This window comes from Bos taurus, chromosome 14 (genome assembly GCF_002263795.3).
Source record: "Bos taurus isolate L1 Dominette 01449 registration number 42190680 breed Hereford chromosome 14, ARS-UCD2.0, whole genome shotgun sequence".
NCBI classification, from domain to species: Eukaryota; Metazoa; Chordata; class Mammalia; order Artiodactyla; family Bovidae; genus Bos; species Bos taurus.
The window spans coordinates 56506411-56529878 of record NC_037341.1 but is presented as its reverse complement, the minus strand read 5'-3'; the positions used below and the strand labels follow the sequence as shown (position 1 = coordinate 56529878).

Below are 23468 nucleotides of genomic sequence, written 5' to 3'. Positions count from 1 at the left end.
CTCTTGATTATGTGAATTCTAAGCCTTCTCCTGTGGTTATAAAAGTACTGTTTTTCAGAAAGAAAAATACTTGGCCACCAGGTTCTGTGTAATCTTTATGTTCTTTAAACCTTATCATTCTTTACTGCCCTTTTTCTCAAGTATATAGTTAACAGTCACTTAAAGTGAAGTCGCTCAGTCGTGTCCAGCTCTTTGCGACCCCATGGACAGTAGCCACCCAGGCTCCTCCATCCAAGGGATTTTCCAGGCAAGAATACTGGAATGGGTTGCCATTTCCTTCTCCAGATAGTTAACAGAGGCACTGCTTAACTGAGAACGTTTGCAGAAATAATTAGGCTTATGTAAACACCACCCATTCTTCTTTGGAAATCTCTTATTTATTGTAACAAAAAACTAAAAGTTTAGTCTTGCCAAATTATGTAAAGATTTCTCCAACGCTGTTTCTAGCCTCACCTTTTGATTCCTTTTACTGGAGGTACTTACATTATATAAAAGTAAGGGAACTGGGAGAAATGCCATTCCAAAGTTTTATGTATACAGCATTTAAAAGTGGTAAGTTCGTAAAGTGGATACTTTTCAACAGTCATCTGAGTTCAGGAAAGCAACATTGCCTAGGAGGTTAAGAACATGCTCCTTAGAGACTGAGAAACCCAACGTAAATCTTCACTCTGCCACATTCATTCATCCACAGCCTCATAGCTGGTGTCTTCTAAGCCTCAATTTCTCATTTTTAAAATATAAGAAATAGTTGTTCCTACCAGATAAAGTTGGGGTTATGATTAAACAAGGAAATAAAGTTTTAGCCCAGTTCATGGCAAGTACTGGGCTGCCCAGCAAGTTTATTTGGGTTTTTTCATAAGATATTATTGGGGGGGGGGGGGGGGGGGCGGGGCGGAACCAGAACAAACTCTTTGCCATGCAAATAGTAAGCGCTGAATGTATGTTAGTAGTGGTGGTGGTGATGGTGATGATGATGATAATAACAAAAAGACTATTCATGAGACAGATAGGAAGAAATCTCCTTAGCATCCCTTAAACCAGCCACGTGAGACAAGCTGACTCACAGCCAAACCACAGGGGAGGTTTGATCACATGCCCAACACTACCATAAGCCCGTCAGAGCCCTTCTCTTCCAGCTCGGATGGACTGTTAGCTTTCTGACTTGTATTAGAAGTTGCTCTTCCTCCCACCTCTGGATGGATGGGAACTGCTGCTTTGGATGGGATTTACATTACATCCTCTGACTTAAACAGCTTTGCAAAAGTAATTTTTCCTTGTTTTGAGAGGATAAGTAACCCTACAGAAGTACTTGGGTTCAACAAAGTGAGGATCACGCAACAAAAGGCAAACACCCAAAGGAAAACAGAAGTGTAGAGGAGATAAACTCACTTCAGGATGGACGACCAGAGATACATGCACAGTTCCCGCAGCTGGGGCCGATGGCAAGCTATGCGCCCCCTGTCTAGCAGCTGAAAGGCAGCCAGGTCCTGCGGCTTGGCTCCCTCACAAACTTTAAATACGCGGACTTGCAGAACTGCACCCAAGGAAGCAAATAACATGCAAACTGCTTTCGGCTAAGAATAGAGAGAAAAGACAAGTTTTTCAATAACTCCAAGCTTGAAGAGATTATACAGATAAATGGGTTCAGTTTTGCCAAGGTAGAAACGTTCAATTAAGTTTTCAAAATCTCTAAAGGATGCCTTAAAACTCTCTTCTCTTGCTTTGTCTCTCCCATCTCACAACTAGCTAAGGTGGGTTGTAGGAAATTTAGATAAATTTAGTATTTTAAACAGCTGCTTTTTCTTCTACTTTTTTCTACCCACCCAAATAGTTTTCCCACTATGAAGGGAAATGTGAAGCCATTCTGTCTATACTATTAACTCTGATTTTTTTTAAGAAGCTGTAAGGCAGAGTATCTACCAGTGAGGAAAATTTTGCCAGTGGAGATTATGCGATCTCTTTTCAGCTAGAGTATTCGTAGAAAAAAATCTACGTGTCTATTTTGCTACCTATTTTAAGTCATCTGGTTGATTCTGCTGTGCTCTCCTTATACTGGATCCTCTCTCTAGATGAGTGCCATTAAAATTGTTTTTATCTGTCTTCTTTAATTGGACTGATATTACCAATATCCTTATTAGTTAACATCCATGTGAGGTATTATACTACGCCAGGCATTTCACATGTATTGATCCACTTAGTTTTCATTACAACTTTGGAAGTGGGTGTTATCATTTTACAAATGAGTAAACGAAGGACTTGAAGTTAAGCAGCTACAAGTAAAGGAACCAGGACCTAAATTCCAAAGCTTCAACAATATGTCATCATGCCTGGTTAAGTGAAAGTTTCAAGAGTTCGAAATACAGTAGGAGTGGAGAATAGGAAACCAGATTTGAAAGAATAACAAAGATAAAAGAAGAGGGTTTCAACTTCCCAGGCTCTGCTAGCCCAATCTCTGTCACTCTAATTGCTGTACTGTCCCACTGTCTCCAGTTCTGAAGGACCATGAGTCTTTCAACTGCTCAGCTGATGAACATGGTGAGTCCCTCCGACATCTGACCTAATAAATGTCCTTCATGACACCGTGTTGCCACCAGGATTTCTTGTGAATGACAGAAGCAGTCTGAACCACGATGAAGAAAAACACCAAAAATTATGTAGTCTTGGTTTTGTAATGATTTTGAAGAATGTTGCTTCATCTCTAAATAAGTCATCTAACTCATGGCAGGCACTCAACAAAGCCTTATTGAAAACACACAACTCTGATCTTGCACTTGGAGAAACTGCTTCCTGTCAGGGGCCCAAACACCATCCCCTACGTCAATAGCGGAGCCATGCGCTGAGGTTGAGCTGTTACCAGACTGGTCCTGACCACCGTGTGACTACAATATGGTTCAAATCCTAACTTAACTAACTGACATGCTAAACCACCAAGTAGGATTTTATAATCCAATTTGCTGCTCATCATTCAGGCAGCTGTTTTAACCAAACTGTGCTAACTTGTTTCAGGACATACATAAAACCTAGCATTCCTCTACCCAGGCTAGAAACATGATAGCACTTTGCCAGGGGATAAAAAAGCTGAGACGGCTCCCATTAAAACCTGTGACACAAAATTAAGCTAATTACGAGATGCAAACTTAAGGTTTAAACTACTTAATAATTCTTATTAATCTTACACTGAAAATTGAAGCTAACAATAGACAAGAGTTACTTTGTGTAAACTAACTCTCTTTAAATTAATGCTACTTCCTTTATAGTAAAAAGAAATGTTAATATAAAGTAGGTCTTTATTCTTCACATACCCTCCAAATCATAGCTTTGCAACACTTATAGCTCCAAGATAGCCAAAGTCCTGTAATGCCCTTGGTAATTTGAGATCTGCAGTACACTTTTGACACAGCCTCCTTTATTTTCCCTTTAAATGCTGTCAAAACACATGAATGTTATCACTCCATATTACTTATGTTTGGATGCCTGGTGCTCCCAAAACGAATTGAATCATTTTTGGTGTCAAGTTACAGAAACAAATATTATACCAAAAATAGAAAATCAACATAAACCTTACAAAAGTCCAGTTACATAAAACTAGGAACTAACAATGAATATGAAACAAGATGTTGGCTAAAATTTAAAGTGAGGTGATACTAATAGAATAAATGCAACATGTATTTTTTAAAAAAAGACTATCACTAAATAATAGTTAATCTAAAAATGTCAGCAACATTTTTTAAATCTGTATATTTGTTTCAAGGTAATACCTGGATGAAATTCGATTCTAATTTCACATACTAAATAGGTACTCTTCTAAAGTTAGAGGGGGGAAAGACCAGTCAAGAAACTACTAAAGTAGTCAAGGTAGGAAAGACGAAGGAAGAGTGGGACTGAGCAAAGACAAGGAGTGCTCAATAAGTTGTTGAGGTGGTAGAATCAAGTAGAAAGTGAAAATCACTCAGTCGTGTCCAACTCTTTGTGACCCCGTGGACTACCGTCCATGAAATTCTCCAGGCCAGAATACTGGAGTGGGTACCCAGCCGTTCCCTTCTCCAGGGGATCTTCCCAACCCAGGAATTGAACTCAGGTCCCCTGCATTGCAGGCAGATTCTTTACCAACTGAGCCACAAAGGAAGCTCAAATCAAGTAGAATCAGTGACCAAATGAATATGGAAAATAAGGATAACAGAGGAGTCGGATGATTTCCAGGCCAAAATGAGTCAGGAGGTGATTCCAGTCTCTAAAATAGGACATAGTAGGTGGCAGAGCTTATTGAAAGAAGAATTAGAAGTCATTTTAAATGTTTTAAAATTTGAAGTATATCAATACATGTAGAAATTTTGGGTCAGGGGTTAGGGTAATGAAGTCACTGAGAGGGAAGATATAATAAAGAAAAGGTCATAACAGACAAATAACACCTTGAGGAGAAGGGCCAAGACTCAGGAATACTGGGGTAGCCTGGAAAGAAAAAGGTTTGTCTTTTTCATGAGAAAATGCAAGTTGAGTAGGTACAGTATTTGAAAATATACACATGGAAAGAAAGGTAAGGAAGTTTAATTGTCTGTCCTAAAGGGAAGATATTGTCATCTGAAGAGTCAAGATTAGGAATAACTTCTGTAAAAAATGAGAAAGAGCTTAGAGACTAAGAGGTAATAGAGTCTTCCAGCTGGGCTGAGGAATTCACTAGGATTGTGAGGTCTTCTGTCCACATGGCTTGTGATTTCCTCAACCTTAGACTGAATCAGGTTTGGAGGATTCTGAAGCATTAGACGTGAAATGAAGTGAAGTCGCTCAGTTGTGTCCGACTCTTTGCAACCCCATGGACTGTAGCCCACCAGGCTCCTCCATCCATGAGGTTCTCCAGGCAAGAATACTGAAGTGGGTTGCCATTTCCTTCTCCAGGGGATCTTCCCTACCCAGGGATCGAACCCAGGTCTCCTGCATTGTAGGCAGACGCTTTACCATCTGAGCTACCAGGGAAGCATTAGATGAGGCTAAGTTCCAGCTATCCTACTGAGCCTGTTGTTCAGTCATAGAAAGACTAACAGCCGTTATGCAACCTCCTCAGAACACTGCCTCATGGAGTTTCCACTTATATATACATACGCCTCTCTGATCTGATGCTGAGTTTAAGTGAACATTGTTACTATCAACATGAAAAAGATGGCATAATTTTTCCAGTATTACAACCAAAACCACATACATGTTAAGTCTGCTGTAAAAGTAAACTTAAGCTCACATAAAACAGTCAACTTTTGAAAAGAAACTGGCCAAAGAAACTGCATATTTGTTCATATGAAATATTGTTGTTGTTCAGTCTCTAAGTCATGTCTGACTCTTTGCAACCCCATGGACTGCAGCTCTCCAGGCTTCCCTATCCTCCACTATCTCCCGGAGTTTGCTCAAAATCATGTCCATTGAATTGATGCTATCTAACCATCTCATCCTCTGCCATGTATATTTCAAATACATATGAAATATACATTTATTGAAATGATCCAATCTCTTTCCTTTACATCAGTGCTCCTAAAAGAAATGCTGATCTCCAATTTATCACCCATATAAATAATACAAATTGGTGTTAAAAAAAATTGTAAGTATCATCACATGAACAATTCTAAAAAATGTTGAAACCTGTGAACAGATTTCTGGGGGAGCACATATGCCAAATTTTACCTCAAAGGAATATTTTAAAATTCATTTTCTTAGAACAATTTTTCAAAAGAAAAGCTTAATTCTTTTTGTTTTAGCCGCTTAATTTAGCCCCTTAATTCTGTTTGTTTTAATCGGCACTACTCAAGGCTTAGAAAGCTTAGAAGACAAGAGCAGAAGCTAAAACTATCATTGTACAACACAAAAGATTAGAAATTCAACATTTTTATGCAACTTTGTACTCATTTCAATCCATCTAAAAGTTAAAAACTTTATACTTAGACTGAACAATCTAGTCATAAATAACCAGCTGTGATCATTTCAAAACTCTTTTCCATGGTGAAGGTTTTAGGCCTTCATCTTAAAAAATAAAATGACCACATAATTCTTTATATCTCTTTTTTCCTAAGCTTCTTAATAAATACACATGCTCATTGCCTATCATGGGCAAATGTTCCAAAGACAATTCACAAAAGACAAAGCGCAGCTGGTAAACAAAGGAGTAGAAGAGGGAGCCCCCTCGTTAATAAATGAATATAGCTGAAAACAGATGAAATATTTTTCAAAACATAATTGTTTTAAAATAGAACACGTAGTTCTGGCAAGTTGTAGCACAAGGCTAATACTATTTTGCCAGTAGCACAATAATACACATAAGTCCTTTGGAAAGACATTTGGCAATATGAATTTTGGCTAAAAAAACATTCTTTGATATAGTAATTCTACTACTCGAACTAAGAAAATAGTTCAAAATATTAGTACATTTATAATAATAATCACAAAAATATTTTCTTGTAAAATAACTTTAGGGTATTTTTTCCCGATTATAATACTAAGATAATGTTATTCATACAAAATTTAAAAACTTCAAAAAAGTACAAAGGAGGAACATTTTACATAGCTACATTCATTCAGATATTTACTGACTCCTACTTATATAGGGCTTTCCTGATAGCTCAGTTGATAAAGAATCTGCCTGCAATGCAGGAGACCCTGGGTTGATTCCTGGGTCAGGAAGATCCACTGGAGAAGGGATAGGCTATGCACCCCAGTATTCTTGGGCTTCCCTGGTGGCTCAGCTGGTAAAAAAAAATCCATCTGCAATGTGAGAGACCTGGATTTGACCCCTGGGTTGGGAAGATCCCCTGGAGAAGGGAAAGGCTACCCACTCCAGTATTCTGACCTGGAGAATTCCATGGACTGTATGGTCCATGGGGTCGCAAAGAGTTGGATGCGACTGAGTGACTTTCACTTTAACTAAACACTGAGGACTGAGAAGCGGGTGTGACAATCCTTTCCATCGGAAGCATAAACCATGTTGGCTTATGGTTGATTGACTAATACTTGTAACTAGGGATGCTATTGATTTTTTTCATGACAACACTTTTTTTGTTTAGGAGCCTTGTTGACCAAAAAAAAAAGAACTCTCGCCCAAAGCAGGAAAATCTTAAGTGCTCAAATTTATATTTAGATATAGTAAAAAAAAAAAAAATAGGATTTTACCTGCAAGGTGTCTTCTTATTATGATTATATCATATCTTCCTATGATACTTATATGTAATATGTGTAAAGTAATTATATATATAATTTAATATATATTTTACACAATAGTCAGACTTTAATATGGATAAAAATGTCCAGATACACATAAATTATGTACTACTGCAAATCTATAAGCTAGTAATTTTAAAACTTGTTTCAGAAAACATAGTAGTAGTACAAAAGATACCTATCATGAGATAAGGCTCAAAGTGGATATAATCTAATATTCATCTTTGAATTTTGCCATCTCATGGCTTCCTGCTGAGTCCTGGATTTGTGGGAAGTCCTTACACCTGTGGGAAGATAGTCAAGATTGGAGGAAACCGTGACCAGGTCTGAATTAAAGACAATTGCCCGACTAAGTGGGCAGAATCGGAAGACATAAAGGCGTAGGAATGCTGCATCAGGGCCACAAAATAGTACTGAATACTTAGTGGCAGAAGGTGCCCTGAGCCTCATGAATAAATGACCTAGGTTTATGTGTCTGAGAGAAGGAGCTAGGAATCTGGAATAGTATTACTGCTTTCTAGAAGCTGAAGCTCTCTAGCATCCTAGCAAGTCATGCAGGGTCAGCTGGAGGAGTTGACAGACCCACACTAAGAAACAGTAAGCATCGGGAAACACGAGCTATACACAGACGCTATGTGCTCTCTCCCCCTAAAGCCTGAAAGGTCCCACTTCACGGGAAAGAACAAGAGTTTCAGACATGGGTCCCAGGGAAAGTAGTTAATGAGTGGTAGCCCTGGTGAGACAGTCTCCGGATGTGCAACTGCAAAGCCTTTGCTCTCTTTACTCCTTTGCTCTTTCTGCCTCTCATCATTTGAGGGCTGCAAAACCTAGAAACAGAAATAGCAGGTGGCCCCACAGTGGAAGCCCAGGCGGTGGTGGCATCAAGGCTGAAAGAGGTTGACACCAACTGGAGATGCCAGGACATCGAGAAGCAAGACGGTTCAGAGGTGGAATATTTACCACTGGATATGTAACCTGCAATTCTACATTATGACTTTTCTGGATAGTTTTATCACCAAGCCTTTTAGTAACTGAGTATTTCACCAAATGGATTTGTTCCATATTACAGGGAGAGTTCCCCCTCCATGTTTTCAGCAGACCACTTAAGAAAATATACATCTTGGTCACATATATACATACAGAGGGAATATGAATGAATGAGGTATATAAATACTGATATTTCTTGTATGTTTGCTTAAAATCCTGAACCTGTCCACAATAGGATTCTTGAAATTGCAACCTAATAGGGCTTTTTCAGGCAACATTCTCGTAACATAAAAATTTAGTGTCCTTTAGAGTTTAAATGTCAAGTTAGAAGAGATTAAGACATTTAATAGACTCAGCAGTTTTATTGTTACAAATAAAAATGTTAGCTTTGCTGCATTTCTTGGCATGTTTATTGAATCAAATATTTGACTTCTGTTGTCAAGTGTATATGAATTCAGAGCTTGAATATATTAAGAAATTAAGATTAACCCAGAAAGGTCCAAGTAATTTCATTCTTGTGACAGTTCACAACTACCCACCATTTTCCGAGGCAATGCTCTTGGAGCCCTCTTTAAAATACATTATCTTAAACCTTCCAGTTATGAATTCCTGCAGAATTACTTAATGTATTTAAGTTAAAGGTTTTCTTTTCAAAATATACAGTCTCTTTGCCCACAACACTATCAGCACAAAAGGTCATTTATTAAAGCTGTAATATCCCACCCACTTAGTGAGAATAAATAAATACAATAAAACAGACCATAACACCCCAGCCTATCAACCAAATGGATTAAAAATTGGGGAACTCACCTGATTGTGGCTCTAGAAATGTTAAATGTATTTGGAAGCTAAACACAAAGCATGGGTTCAGGAAAAAGGAGCCCCTCCCAAGACGCATATAGTCTCTGAGGAGACCCGTGACAGATGTGCCTATGCACCAAAATAAAATAAAGATCTGGCTGACCAAGCTGAGAAGGAATTTAAACACAACAAAAACTCACGTTAGCACATGTTGGTGCCAAATGTATTCTGAAATCTTTGTGAGTAAAGCATTTTGATGAACTGAGGCTGTAAGTCATGGACTTGAAATGAAAACCTTCTAAGCACCTACCCCTGCCTGCCGGCCACAAATGCTCCCCGCATTTTGCCATAACACAGGCTAACATTGTACTGTGGCAAGAGATTTGAGGTTCTGCTGTTATTATGTTTTTAATGAATGGTGGGAATCAAAACAAAGCTTTGAATCAGCACAGAATACATGCTGAACACATCTCTCAAAGAGGGAAGCCAGGTCTCAGCAAAGACCGATGTGTCTACAGAAGATGGGGAAAGGTGTTGTGGAGAAAGGAAACATGTTTGTGAGCAAAAATAAGATTACAACTCTTGTCATTAACTCTGGCCAAGCCTAAACAAACATTTTTTTTTCTTCCAGTTATTATTGAGTCATATGGCCACCGGCAGGAACTGTTATCACTTCATTTTCTGCAGAATGTTTCAGAAACTTGAAACCTCCCACACTTTCCCCCATGTGAATACTTTGGATTTTTAAACAACCATGAAGTGTTTGCTTCCAAAATTGAATACATTTGATGGCCTGGTAGTACAGCTGATCCCTCACAAAATGTTTAGTAGGGAGAATGAGGCGGCAGAGAAGGTACCTAGAAAGTTACTAGACCAAAGGGCACAATGATTTAAAAGTTATTCTGGGACAGCTACATGGAACAGCAGTTTAATTATGAGCATTAAAACTGTCTCTGTTGTGCTTTAGCCTCTGTTTTGCTGTTCAGTCACACAAAACAGAGAACATTTGCAAGAGCACAGCCTGGAACACTGAACATAAAGAAGTAAAATAAATTTGTTGTAATCTTCCTCACGTTACTGACCTCCATGAAGCACCTGCTCATCTGTACAGAAACATGAAGTAAAAGATGCCAAGTAAGTTAAATGCCAAGTATTATGTCCTATGAACATAATAAGAAAAAACAAACTATCTAGAATCTCAAAGGCCAGTGTGGAAAGGTGATGAGGAGATGAGCAGCATCTGCTGCTGCTGCTGCTAAGTTGCTTCAGTGTGGGCTACAACCTTGGTAAAAAAAAAAAAAAAAAAAATCCTTGATTTTTCTGCAGCTGTTTTAAAAATAAAGTGCCTATTTGGGGTGTTTTTCTCTAAACATCATCTCTCCCCAAAACAAAACAAAACAAACTACAATGCTTAATATCATCTTTGAACTAGAGATAACTTTAAGGAAATCTCTGATACCAACAGATCCAAACTGACCTCTCAGAAGTCAACACAGCAGAACACAGCTTCCTCAACCTCATAGCTTGTAACCCCCAAACCCTTTTCATTTTGCTATCATAACATCATATTCGATTTCAACCAGTTTGAAAGGCATCCTGCCTTTTGCCACTGACCTGGCTAAAGAAACCACTTTGTCCCAGGGGGGTTTCCCCTCACTTTGGTCTACCCTTTCCTGAGCTCAGGGCTAGTTCTTAAATTTTCACAGAGGTGGTCGTTTCTGCTTAGAAGGTCAAGTGTTGAATTTTGCCTAAAAGGAACCTGAAATGTGAAACACCAGGTTTCACAGCTCCAGCCAAGTTAAGTATGTGTGCTTTATAACAGATGCTAGCCAGAAATGCAAAGGATTTCTGTAAAGTTTTAATCCTGTTATCAATCCCTTGAGACACACCCCCTTACCCCTGATCTCTCCCCTGGCTATGGTTCTACATTTTTATGGCATGTTTTATAAAAGAAAAACACTAGTAAAGATACCCTAGTTTCTGGTTTAGAAGTCCCAAGAGATGACACCGAGGTGTAGACTTAGATGGTTTTCTAATTAAAAAGTCAGATGGTCTGTTTCTCTGAGAAAAGCTTCAGTTCCCAGTATGTGCCTGTGGGTGTTTTGCTCATGGCCTCTTGGCCCAAAGCCATTTATGATCTGCCTCAACAAGCCCCTTCCTGAAGTTGGGTCTCTCAAATGGAGAGTCAGGATATCAACGAAGATTTGTATACCTGAAATATGTACTGTTTTATCATAATTTAAAAAATATATTTTAAAAGAACTTGGAGATCTGAAGAACATAAGCACAGTTTTGAAAGGAAAGTCATTATATAGAAAAAGCAACTTGAAAAATTTTAACAGATGAAAAAGAATCAAATACACTGAACTGTTTTAGCTATTGATAAAAACACCAATTATATGTCCCTTATGATAATTTTTTTTTTTTTTTAGGGTTAGAGGGAGTGAATTGAAAGAGCACCATTGTTGGTGGGGGGAGGCTTAAAAGGGAGGGGATATATGTTTACTTACAGCTGATTCATGTTGCTGTACAGCAGAAACTAACACAACACTGGAAAGCAATTATCCTCCAATTAAAAAAAAAAGGTATAATATACCTCCTTTATGAACCTCAAGCAAATTGCCATCAACATTTTTCTACGGTGCCTGTTCCCTTATTTCAGCATTTGGTTCTTGCTTTATAATTTCAGCTGTAGCAGCTTTCAAACTTTTCAAATCTTGAATCACATTGTTAACATGGCTCATGGTTTGTAGAATATCTATTATAATGAGAAACCATGCATCTTACAAAAAAATGCATATTTTGTTAATTTCTTTCAAGCCTGTTGATCAACAAACCCTTACACTGAGAAGACAGCAATTGTATTCAGACTCCAGAGTAACTATTTTCAACTCATCTGGAGCTGTGGCGTAGACCACAGTCAGAAAACCCATTAAAGAGCCTGAGAACAGAGCTGCTACAATTCACTCTCTTATATTCTTCATCTAGAAATTATCTTCTGTGGTGGCTTTCTCTAAATCAAACTGCATGGAAGTCTAGGACTTGGGTATACAGAAGCTTCACCAGATCTTTGGTCTAGATTATGGTGATAATAGTAACATCTGCAACAACTAAATGTGTTAGTTACTCGGTCATGTCCGACTCTTTGCAATCCCATGGACTGTAGCCTGCCAGGCTCCTCTATCCATGGAATTCTCCAGGCAAGAATACTGGAGTGGGTAGCAATTCCCTTCTCCAGGGGATCTTCCTGACCCAGGGATCAAACTCCGATCTCTTGTACTGCAGGAGGATTCTTTACCATCTGAGCCACCAGGAAAGCCTACAACAGCTAAATAAGTGAGTACAAAAAAAAAAAAAAAATCAGTATAATAAAGAGTACATTGAAATCATTTATACAGAGGTAATTTCTGTACGTGGTACATAAATAAATATGGAACATTTTTATTTCGTGTTTTGGGGCTACATCTGTAAAATCCACTAAGATAATCCTTGCCAGATAATTCATAAATTACTTAAAATATTAAATGCAATGAAATTTACTCCACCATAAGATACCACTCTGATAAAGGCTTATTTCCATCAGAATGGAAATCAGTCAGACCAAGAGTGAACTTAACAAGTGAGGAGTTGACATTTAGGTGATTCTATCCTGTTTTTAGTGGCTAGGAAATGGCAACCCACCCCAGTATTCTTGCCTGGAGAATCCCAGGGACAGAGGAGCCTGGTGAACTGCCGTCTATGGGGTACCACAGAGTCAGACACGACTGAAGCGACTTAGCAGTAGTAGCTCAAATGGTCAAGCATCCACCTGCAATGCAGGAGACCTGGGTTTGATCCCTGGGTTGGGAAGATCCCCTGGAGAAGGAAATGGCAACCCACTCCAGTATTCTTGCCTGGAGAATTCCATGGACAGAGGAGTCTGGTGGGCTACAGTCCATGGGGTCTCAAAGAGTCAGACGTGACTGAGCAACTAACACACACATTCTGTTTTTAAATAGAAAAGCAGCCTGGTTTCACAGTTGGCAGAACCCAGTAATTCTGTAACTCTGAAGTAGTCCTTGATTGAACACTCTATATACAATGTAGTAAAACTAAGAAGTGAACTCTTTATAGTTAGTGTTCAATAGATCAGGTAGGTTATACCCACTGAAAACTGACCCAGAGAAAAAACATGAAAAAGGAAATAATTTGAATTAGGTTATGCGAAGGTACAGAAACAGATGATTTTGAAGAAATGTAACATACGTAACTTTCTTTCAGGGCTATAGAACTGCCTTGAATTATCTACCACCAATTATCTGTCTTCCATTAAACTGCCACGATCTATAAGCATTTTTGAGTGGGCATGTTCTGTGCCAGATTTTGCAAGTCGAAATTCTAAAATCACTTTAGGGAATCGACTCAAATCAGAAAACTGAGATAAGTATCTCCAAGTGTCCAAAGAGCAGCCCCAGTCTTTTTAAGAATTGATGAGGGTAGCTGCATTGTCCATGGTTACGGAATAAAAGTAGGCTATCTCTTCCAATTCTACAACCAATACACATTAGATTTAGAAGCCTTGGGGATACCAGAAGCTGCTGGCATCCTATGTAAAAGGGGAAGATATATTAGCTGAAGAGCCAAATGTCCTATTTCAGACTCTGTGAACATTCTGAAGATCCTATTGTACAATCGTGGCCTAAACCTCTTGAAATTCTGGCATTATAATGATCTCCAGAGATACACTGGTCTCCCATTCAAGTACTAACCAGGCCCAACCCTGCTTAGCTTCTGAGATCAGATGAGGTTGGGCACCATTCAGAGTGGTATGGCCGTAGACTCCAAAGAGAGACATTGGTAACAATGGTATCACCTAATTTAATCACACAAAAGTTCAGCAAGTTTAATTTCCTCTATGTGATAAGACAGAAATTAAGATTTAAATTTAGGAGTCTTTTGACTCCAAAATTCTTTAATTCCTTTATAGTACTGGCTTTGTAGCCTAAAATATCACTAGGAGGTACAATTTAAAAGCTCCATTGTTTCCTTGGTTGACAAAAGGGAATATCATCTTGTATTTAATATACAAAATATTTTTGTCCCCCTTGGGAAAATCCAGATAATGGGACACGAAAGCTTTTTTCTTGGTCAACAAGAAAACTATTTCTCTAAGTTCACGGGTGAGGGTAGTTTTGGCTAAGAGCTAATTCTGATTTTATCACTATTAAAAGGAATGGATGCTAACACTTCTTTTAAAAGAAGTCTGAATGTGTGGACAGTAGTTCTGGAGCAAAAGTATAAAATGAACTTCTCCTGTCGTTCCTTTTTGTGTTTGAGCTATCTTTGTTTCCTACAGGGCTTCTATCTCCAGTAGCAGACAAAAGCTCTAATCTTCTCAATATGGAAAATACCAGCATTAAAGCCAAATAAAGTCGAGTTTAAGATAAGCACACTAGATTTCATCAAAGCAACTTGGCACTCATCAAAATTCAATCCCAGTTAGCTGATGCGATTTCATCAGGCTGCTTAAGAAGCAGGGAAATAAACAAAATGGAGAGACAATGAAAACAACGTGACAACTGTCAAACAAAATGCCGAGTGCAACATTGAACATTTCCCTGAATGCAGCACAGAAAGCACTAGCTCTCATCCCCGCCACACGCACACACACACGCACACACACACACGTAAGTGTGTGTACAAGAATAAATGACCAAAAGTTTTGAATTTTCAATCTATCTTTCATTGGGCATTCATTGCATAACACTGATTGTGGAATCATTGGTTACCAAATACTAAAAGTTGCATAAGAGATGAACAACTTAAGGACTGTCCGATTTAAAAAAAAGGGTTTTAAAATATGGGTGTCCAAGAGGTCACCACCCTTGTTTGAACTCCTTTAAGCAAGTTCTTAATAAATGTAAGCTATTATAAAAGGCATGGTTCGAATTAGGCTACTACCGATATTATAGTTTTGCAACCAGATATGCTCACATGTCATCCACCTGGTGGAAAATTTCACATAGTGGTTCTTGGGATATACAGGTCTTATGTTTCTGATAAAGCAGAAGCAAACTGGTAACGGCAACACACTGCACAGCTTCAAACAGGGCTACAGAAGTTAGCCAAATAACTCTTAATTCAAAGCATATCTGATGACTGTATTAGGTCAGTCTGTGAACTTAGAGCTGACAATTACACCAAATAGAGGAAGATCTGAAATGCTACTGACACTTGACATTTGAAGCAGAAATTACTTTAAATTACTAAGGTCATCAATACCACTCTCAACATGAAAATACAAGAATACTACAAGAAATCTTTGCACACATGTTAAACATGCGTGTGGTTTCCTCCTATGGTTTTGATGTAAAATGAAAAGAGACAAAAGGAACAGGAGTCTACACGGTATACATCTTACAGGAATTAGCATTAGTTACTTTTTACCATTTCATTTTCATCAGAGGTTTATTTCCTTTAGAGTTTTCAAGAAAGGGATAGTTTGGAAAGTAGATTTTTTTAATATATGTAGATATTTTTAAAAATAGGCTCTTTGTATCAGCCAAAGTCTGTTGTACATTTTCTCCAAGATAATAATCAAAGGCTTATTATGAATTCAAGTTTCTAGTTTTTGGTTATTATCTAATAATTAAATCAAGGCTATATCAATGACAAAATGATCATAGGAGTTTTTCACCAAAAAGTGAGCAGAAAAGATGTAAGACCTACCAGGATTTTCCCCTAGGAACAAGGGAAGATAATACCTACTGAGTAAAAATGTTAGAGAGGCAGCTGAAGATGAAATAAAGTTGTGTTTGGAGCCTATCATGTGCTTGTCCATCTAATACCATATTTAACTCTATGTAATTTGCATACCCAATTGAAAAACTGTAAACTAGCTAAAGGCAGGATTGGGACTGTCTTATTGGTCCATCACAGAATCTTGCACAGTCCACCTTAATGAAAAGCACATATTTTATTGAATCAGCCCGAGCTGAGTTTTATACCACTATTTGGAGAGAAAACACTGCAAAAATAAAGTGCCAATCAATACAGGAGATGTATGTATGCAAGAACATGAAAACCCTAGTCACAGCACCTCTGAGGAATTCCCAGAGATAATTATATGCTGAACAGAAAAGAGGCTGTGTGGGGGTCTGTGATGACCTAGAGGGGTGGGATGGGAGGGAGGTTCAAGCGGGAGGGGATATATATGTACTTACAGCTGATTCACTCTGTTGTACTGCAGAAACTTAACATTGTAAAGAAACTCGACTCTACTTTTTAAAAAAAAAGGAGGCTGTATGGAAGCAAGAGCTCTAGGTTTGGTGTCTAAGCCAGAACCAAGCTTTGCCCTTATCCTCTATTACCCTGGGGAGTTCACTCATCCTCTCTGCACCTTAGCTTCTGCCATGTAAAGGAAGGGATGTGAATGAATGCAACTTAAACTTGTTTTAGAGAGACAAGTTCCCACCTGCTACCCCACCGCCAAAGGAAAGCTCATAAAAAAAAAAAAAAAAAAAAAACCCAAAACATAAAAAGGGAAAAAGTAAAGCTATTCTCTCTTAGCCAGGGTGAGAGACCAGATACTTCCTTGACGGGCCTCCTCCTCACAAGCCATGAAGCAACCCACGTCCTGTGAAATCCTGCAGAGAATCTAGTTTGGCTACTCCTGGATCTATGTCTAGAGACTTCTTCCCTTCTATGGATCCCATCCTCCCCTCAACCTATGGATCTTACTCTCTCAAGATTAAATGACGGATACATAATGGGTTGAAGAAATTGAATTCCCATAGCAAAATGTCTTTAGGTCAGTGAAGCGACACACATTACCGTGTCTGTTATATATCCACATCCTGTACCCATCCTTCTTTCTGAGGATGAGCTTTGAGGTTTCCAAATGAATTATCATAAATCAGCAGAAACTCTCTTCCTTGTGTTAATTCTTCAGTTAGTCTCAATTTTTTTCTGGCACCAGTCAATCCATGAGGCTTAATTTGGTAACATTAATTTTGAAGAATTTACTGAGTTCACTTTCTATTAATTTTGCCCCAATTTTTCCTTTTTTGCTTCCTGACACATACTTTATATCAAGTAGATGCCCCATGTCTACTTATATGGTAGCTATACACATCCATTTTTTATGTTTTTTGCTCATTTGATCTTCTCCCTGTAATCAATTTTACTTACTCAAATCCCCCCATGACTCCAGATCTATATTCTGAATGTATCACCCTTTCAGCCACTGTTAACCTTTCCTAGTTATACTCCAACCTTAATCCTTTTCAACATTTGAGGCTTGCTCTGTCCTAGGCCCTGTGCTAATCAGGACTCTCAGTGGCTGTCCCAGCCACTTCTGGAACTGTTTCAGTTTCACCACCTAGATTACACTGTGTGTGCTCGGATGCTCAGTTGCTCAGTCATGTCCGACTCTTTGTGACGCCATGGACTGTAGCCCACCAGGCTCCTCTGTCCACGGGATTATCCTGGAAAGAATACTGGAGTAGGTTGCCAAAATGAGGTTAAGAGAGTTTAATGTTGAATATGCTGAAACCACTGTTAACTGAAATGCAAATTAACCTACATTCTCTCCGACTACCAAAGGATATTACAATCTTCTAGGTAAAGAGAATAAAAAGGCTTTAAGTTGAGTACAGATGACAGAAATAAAAAGGAACAGTGGAGAAACAGAACTGGATAAGCAGTTATTTTAAAAAGATGAAATAATAACAACCCATATTTTCTGATCCTTGATCCCATGCAAAGCAGGTACAAATGATGTTTAAGCCTCTTAGAAATCCTATGCAGCAGGCATCTATTATTATGTTCCAAATATAATACATGCTGAAGCGTAGAAAGATTAAACTTTTCAAGTTTTCAAACTTTTTAGGTGGCTGAGCAAATATCTGAGCTTTATTTGTGTGAATATGAGGAAGAGATTTAAAGGCAGGGCTGAGGTCCTAGGTAAATGGGAAGCTAGTGATGCCTTTAGAAATGTTAGCCATTCCCAGAAAAACAAGGTTTTGCAAGGATAGTAAGGTAGGTTTCAGCTGCACTTAGTTTGACATGCTGGCGGGATATCTAAGGAAGCATCAATGGCCAGATCTGGGGGTTTGGGGCTCAAACAGGAGATGGATGATTCATGTTGAATGAGAGCATGACTAGGTAAGAGTAAACCCTGGGAAGAATGGAAAATACAGCAGAATTAACAAGGAAATTACAACAAAATGTAGAGAATAATAAGAATTCATCAACTTGCATATATGCTCATTTACTCCTACAACAATCCCTTGACATAATATCCCTAGTTTATAAACGACTAAGTTTTAGGAAATTAAGTAATTTGACTAATGCCATTCAACCACTATGGGACCAAAACCAGTATAAACCAAATTTACAACTCTTTCCACTAGTTTTTCATACTGCTTTTTTCCAATATACACTCATTCACTACCATTAAAGGTATAAGATAGAAGGTTGATGACTATTTATCAAAGATAGCCAAGTTTGTGTTGGGGACTTGGAGGGTTAGAGAATTAGTGGGAACAAATACAACATTATTTTCCATCCCACACCACAAACAGTGCAAATTGATAACTATACACTTTTCTCCTAAACAGCATTTAACTCAGATTCCTTCTCAACCCAGCATTCCAGGCAGCTGCTAGTAAACATGCTGGATAAAACCATCTTAGATTATACAATTGAAATAGGATCCAGCAGAATAATTTCATCCTTGCCCTGAGTAATATTTGATTTGCATACTTTAAACTCTCAGAATACTCCAAGATGGCTGGTAAGGGACATCCATTCAAAGACTAACATCATAAATTAGAAAATAGGGAAAAATACATCCAAGGGTCTTGGTAAGTGGCAAATGGAAGTGGCAGTTAGGAAGCAAATCTAGTTCAGTTAAAGTTGCGTTCCCATGGACTATAGCCTGCCAGGTTCCTCTGTCCATGGAATTCTCCAGGTAAGACTATTGGAGTGGGTAGCCATTCCTTTCTCCAGGGGATTTTCCCAACTAAGGGATCAAACTGCGGTCTCCTTGCTTTGCAGGTGGAATCTTTACCATCTGAGCCACCAGGGAAGCCCATAGTTCAGTTAAGGCGAATGCAAAATGTGTCTAGATCTTAAAAAAATAAACCGCACTAATACAAACTGGGGAATGGCTTGGCTTAGAAAGTTGGCAGAAAAAGATTTAAGGGTCACAGTGGACGGCGAGTCAAGGCAAAATCCCGTGCTCTTTAGAGAAGCAAGCATTACAGAAACATGCATAAACATCAGAACCCAGAAGTATTCTCTGGGAATTCTCCCAAACTCAGACTCTGCATGATGCCCCGCCCCAAGTCTAGACATGTGGTTTACCTTCTTCTGTGTGTATGTGCTCCGTGTGTCTGACTCTTTGTACCCCATGGACTGTAGCCCACCAGGCTTCTCTGTCCATGGGATTTTCCAGGCAAGAATACTGGATTGGGTTGCCGTGCCCTCCTCCAGGGGATCTTCCCCGCCCAGGAATGAAACCCTCATCTCTTGGGTCTCCTGCGTTGGCAGGCAGATTCTTTACCACTAGCACCACCTGGAAGCCCACCGCACTGTACCAACACACCCTCAGCCACCCCCACGTTCAATCAGCATTCGTGCCAAACACTCCCACACTCAGAAGTCCCCTAGGACTCCCCTTTGTTCAAGATAAAATTAAAAATCCTGTTCTTTCCAAAGAGGTGCCTCACAGACTCAGTTTACAACTTGTATTTTTGCTGTGAGCTGCCTACGACTGCCATCCTCAATATCTGAACTCCAGCCAGGCTCTTCTGCTCAGCCTCCCTTGGACACAAGAGGTACTTGTTGGCATCTGTATCTTTTTCCTACAATATTCTGTCTCAAACGATCTCCCTATTCAAACATGATTTTCCCCCCCCTCTCCTATATGTTTTGCTCCTCAGGAAGCATTCCCTTGCACAACAGCTAAAACAGGACATGTTTCCTATTATTTCAGGGCCTATAATAATACTTATATTTACAAATTCCATTTTATTTCTTTGGTTACTTTACATGTTTCTTTATATCACTTTGTAATGTGCATTTTCTTCATCCGCAACTAGACTATAAGCGTTTGTTTCTATCACCTCCCACTCCCCTTTGCCCATTTCTTTAAAACATAAGATTTAAATAATTGATTTGATGAACCTATAGACATAGCTAGGGGAAATTCACAGCATTCGAAACTCAGCTCCACCACTTAATACCTGAATTATATAAGGGAAGTAAACCTGAAAGAAGCATTAGAAGGTAGCTTGTAACATATTTTAATAAAGTCAATTCAGAATTTCCCTAGTGGTCTAGTGGTTAAGAATCTGCCTTGCAATGCAGGAGACATGGGTTCAATCGCCGGTTGGGAACTCAGATCCCACATGCCATGGGACGGCTAAATCTTGATTGATTGTATAGTTCCATAGAGAGATAAACAGCAAACAAACTAGAGTCCATGCATCGCATGATGCAAGGAAGAAGATCCCGCACGCCACAATTAGGGCCCAACACAGTCAAATAAATATATTTTAAAAAATCTTTAAAAATAAAGTCAACTCAGTAAGAATTTACTCAAAATCCACGTGGTTCTCTCATGTCAAACCACGTTTAAAGGTCAAAATAATTGAAGGCCAGGCTTAGAGAACAAATATCACAAAAAAGGTATTTAAAATGTTAGTGTGGGGCCTGAGGTAATCACCAGAAGTAACTCAGCATCTAAATACACGACTTCTGAACTTAGTTAAGAACATCTTACCAGGCAGAAAATACACTTGGCTCATTGAACAAGCTCAAAGCAGAGTTGGCCCTCAGTAGAAATGCACACTTTCTAGATTCTCTGGATACCATGAAGTTCTCAGTGGATTCAATATTCACTAAAAGATCCTACTGGGTGACTGTATTCAAATGTAACTGCTAAGTCAGAAAGTCCTGATTCCATGATGCCTGTTCCTCTGTAGACTCATATTTCACCATTAAACCTTCTCCCTTCACTGAGGGATAAACACGTCCAAGCTGCCCTCCACCTCCAGAAACATACATATGTTTGACATGTGTGTTGTTGAAGACACTGTCTGCCTTACTACTCCTTGCTCTCGGGATGATTTCCCACTTGACAAATCTGTTTAGTGTTTACCTTCTCATGGAACTAGAATATTCCCCTTACTGTGAGAATTATTCATTTCCTTAATTCTACAATGTAAGTCTCACCCCCTGTGCACACCTTAATGTGTCTGAAGGTGAAGTATACATACATGTGTGTGTGTCATGCATAAATGTGTGAATATGCATATACATTCATATATACATGAACGGAGAAGGCAATGGCAACCCCACTCCAGTACTCTTGCCTGGAAAATCCCATGGACGGAGGAGCCTGGTGGGCTGCAGTCCATGGGGTCGCTAAGAGTCAGACATGACTGAGCAACTTCACTTTCACTTTTCACTTTCATGCATTGGAGAAGGAAATGGCAACCCACTCCAGTGTTCTTGCCTGGAGAATCCCAGGGACGGGGGAGCCTGATGGGCTGCCGTCTCTGGGGTCGCACAGAGTCGGACAGGACTGAGGTGACTTAGGAGCAGCAGTATGTGGGCATGTGTATATATTCATGTGTTTGTGTATATGTATAGGTATACATGTGCTGTATGTATATACATATGTGTACGTGTGGTAATTTTCTCTCCAAAAGCTGTTATTAAATTGACACTATATTTTATAAGTAACCATTTATTTTTAATTAAGATAGAATCATAGCCACATTTTCCCACTACCTGGTAGGAAACCCAAGGTCAAATTTTTGGCCTAATTATTTCACCCAACACATTCATATGGTCCATTCTCCTTGCCAGTCCTGAGCTCTTATTCTAAGTTTTTCCTAGTTCTGATCTTTAAAAATTTGTCTTGTTTTAGGATGTTATCAATACTTTTTACATTAAGTTATCATTAAATCCTTTGCGTAATGGGCAGGCTGTAGGGTATGACACCAGTTATTAACGTCTCTGCACGACACCAGTTCAAACAATTTTACTCATTTCCAAAGTCCTTAAAAACAAGAAAATAAGGCTGCTACACAGGATATTAGGTCCAAATATTACACAAACAAGTCAACTGTAAAGCAGAATCTACTGCCCTTAACATTTTGAGTTTAAACTGCAATCAAGTTTTCCACCTGAACTTTGCCCCTCTCTGCTGCACAAAGTAATTTTGTCGTCTTAACCACTTCTGTACGGTGACAACATGAACCACGCTGGGATTTGAGTAGAACTCTGTCATCATTTCCACGAAAATGTTTTCTTTCTGCGTCCTAATCCTGGAGGAGATCCATGAGTCCAACTGGAGGTCAATCCAGTAGCTGGAGCATTTACAGGAAATCTCACCGAGCGACCCGCCTGTGCTCTTTTTGTCAACACCGTTTAAAGAGCCCAGAGAGGTGTCTGCTGAGGAAAATAAGTTGTTCCAAGAAACCATTAGAGGATTTATACTCAAGACTCCCTTATCTCATAAGGGGAAAAAAAAAAAGTCCCCTGTAAGAAGGGGAAAAAAAGAAAATCTACCACTGACACCATGTGTGTCCTATTAAAGTTGTTTTTATTTTAGAGTGTTGTAAAAATTGTTTTATATATTTTACATTAAGATCAGAGTAGCTTACTGCTGGGTAGAATTCATAAAAGAAAGCCTCCTCCAAAACGTTCCTATCCTTGCCTTGTGACACATAGACCTTCAGTGGCATACGTAGTTGAGAAATCCTTTTTACGAGCACTCATAAAAGAGACTAGTACATGTTGCTCCAGACTCTAATTACATGGGGCTCATAGAGATTCCCGGCGGGAAGCTGCAGAGAATGGCACAGAGGTGTGGGTTCACTCACTCACTCCCTGACCCCTCGGGCAAGCAAGCCTGGCCCCAGGGCAGGCTCAAAATGCAGCTGGGAGAAGAGGCTGTCCTAAATCCCCTCATTCACTCCATGTGAGGGGCACTGGCCATGCCCCTGAATTTCTGTGTCTGAGTCCAAGGCTGCACTGCATCTCGCCCTCTCTGGACTTTGCATGAGCTCCCGTGCACAGCACACCAGGCCCCACTTTTCTGCTCCCTTATTCCTCAGACCCTTACCTTCTGAAATGTGAGAACTGAAAAATCTGAAGGAAAAAAAAAAAAATCATTGCCCCCCACACCCAGAAAAAAGCCCAGACAAGGAAGAACAAAAACCACCACCACCACCCACCACCAGGTGCATTGGTTATCCCCTACCCACTTTTCCAGAAATAAGTTAAAAAATGTAAAAATAGTGTGTGGGCGTGGGGACAGCAGCAAGAGGGGATGCACCCCAAGACACAGCCTGAAGGCTTATTGTTAAGACAAATGAAGCAGGACTTACAGATACTTTACTGAGAGAAATGTTTGGGAAGCAGGTGGATCTTTGTTAAATGTCAATTTTATATGATAAGCATACATTTACATTTAAGATGTGGCTGCCTAT

At 39.2% G+C, this 23468-nt stretch overlaps 1 protein-coding gene and 1 non-coding gene across 5 annotated transcripts in view; both read right to left on the bottom strand.

Annotated features, from left to right (window-relative positions):
- The window catches only part of RSPO2 (R-spondin 2), a 226971-nt gene that overhangs the window by 26789 nt on the left and 176714 nt on the right, over positions 1-23468 (bottom strand). The window lies entirely within an intron of this gene.
- TRNAC-ACA (transfer RNA cysteine (anticodon ACA)) lies at positions 4900-4971 on the bottom strand. Its single transcript has one exon. It is a non-coding gene; the product is annotated as a tRNA-Cys (tRNA).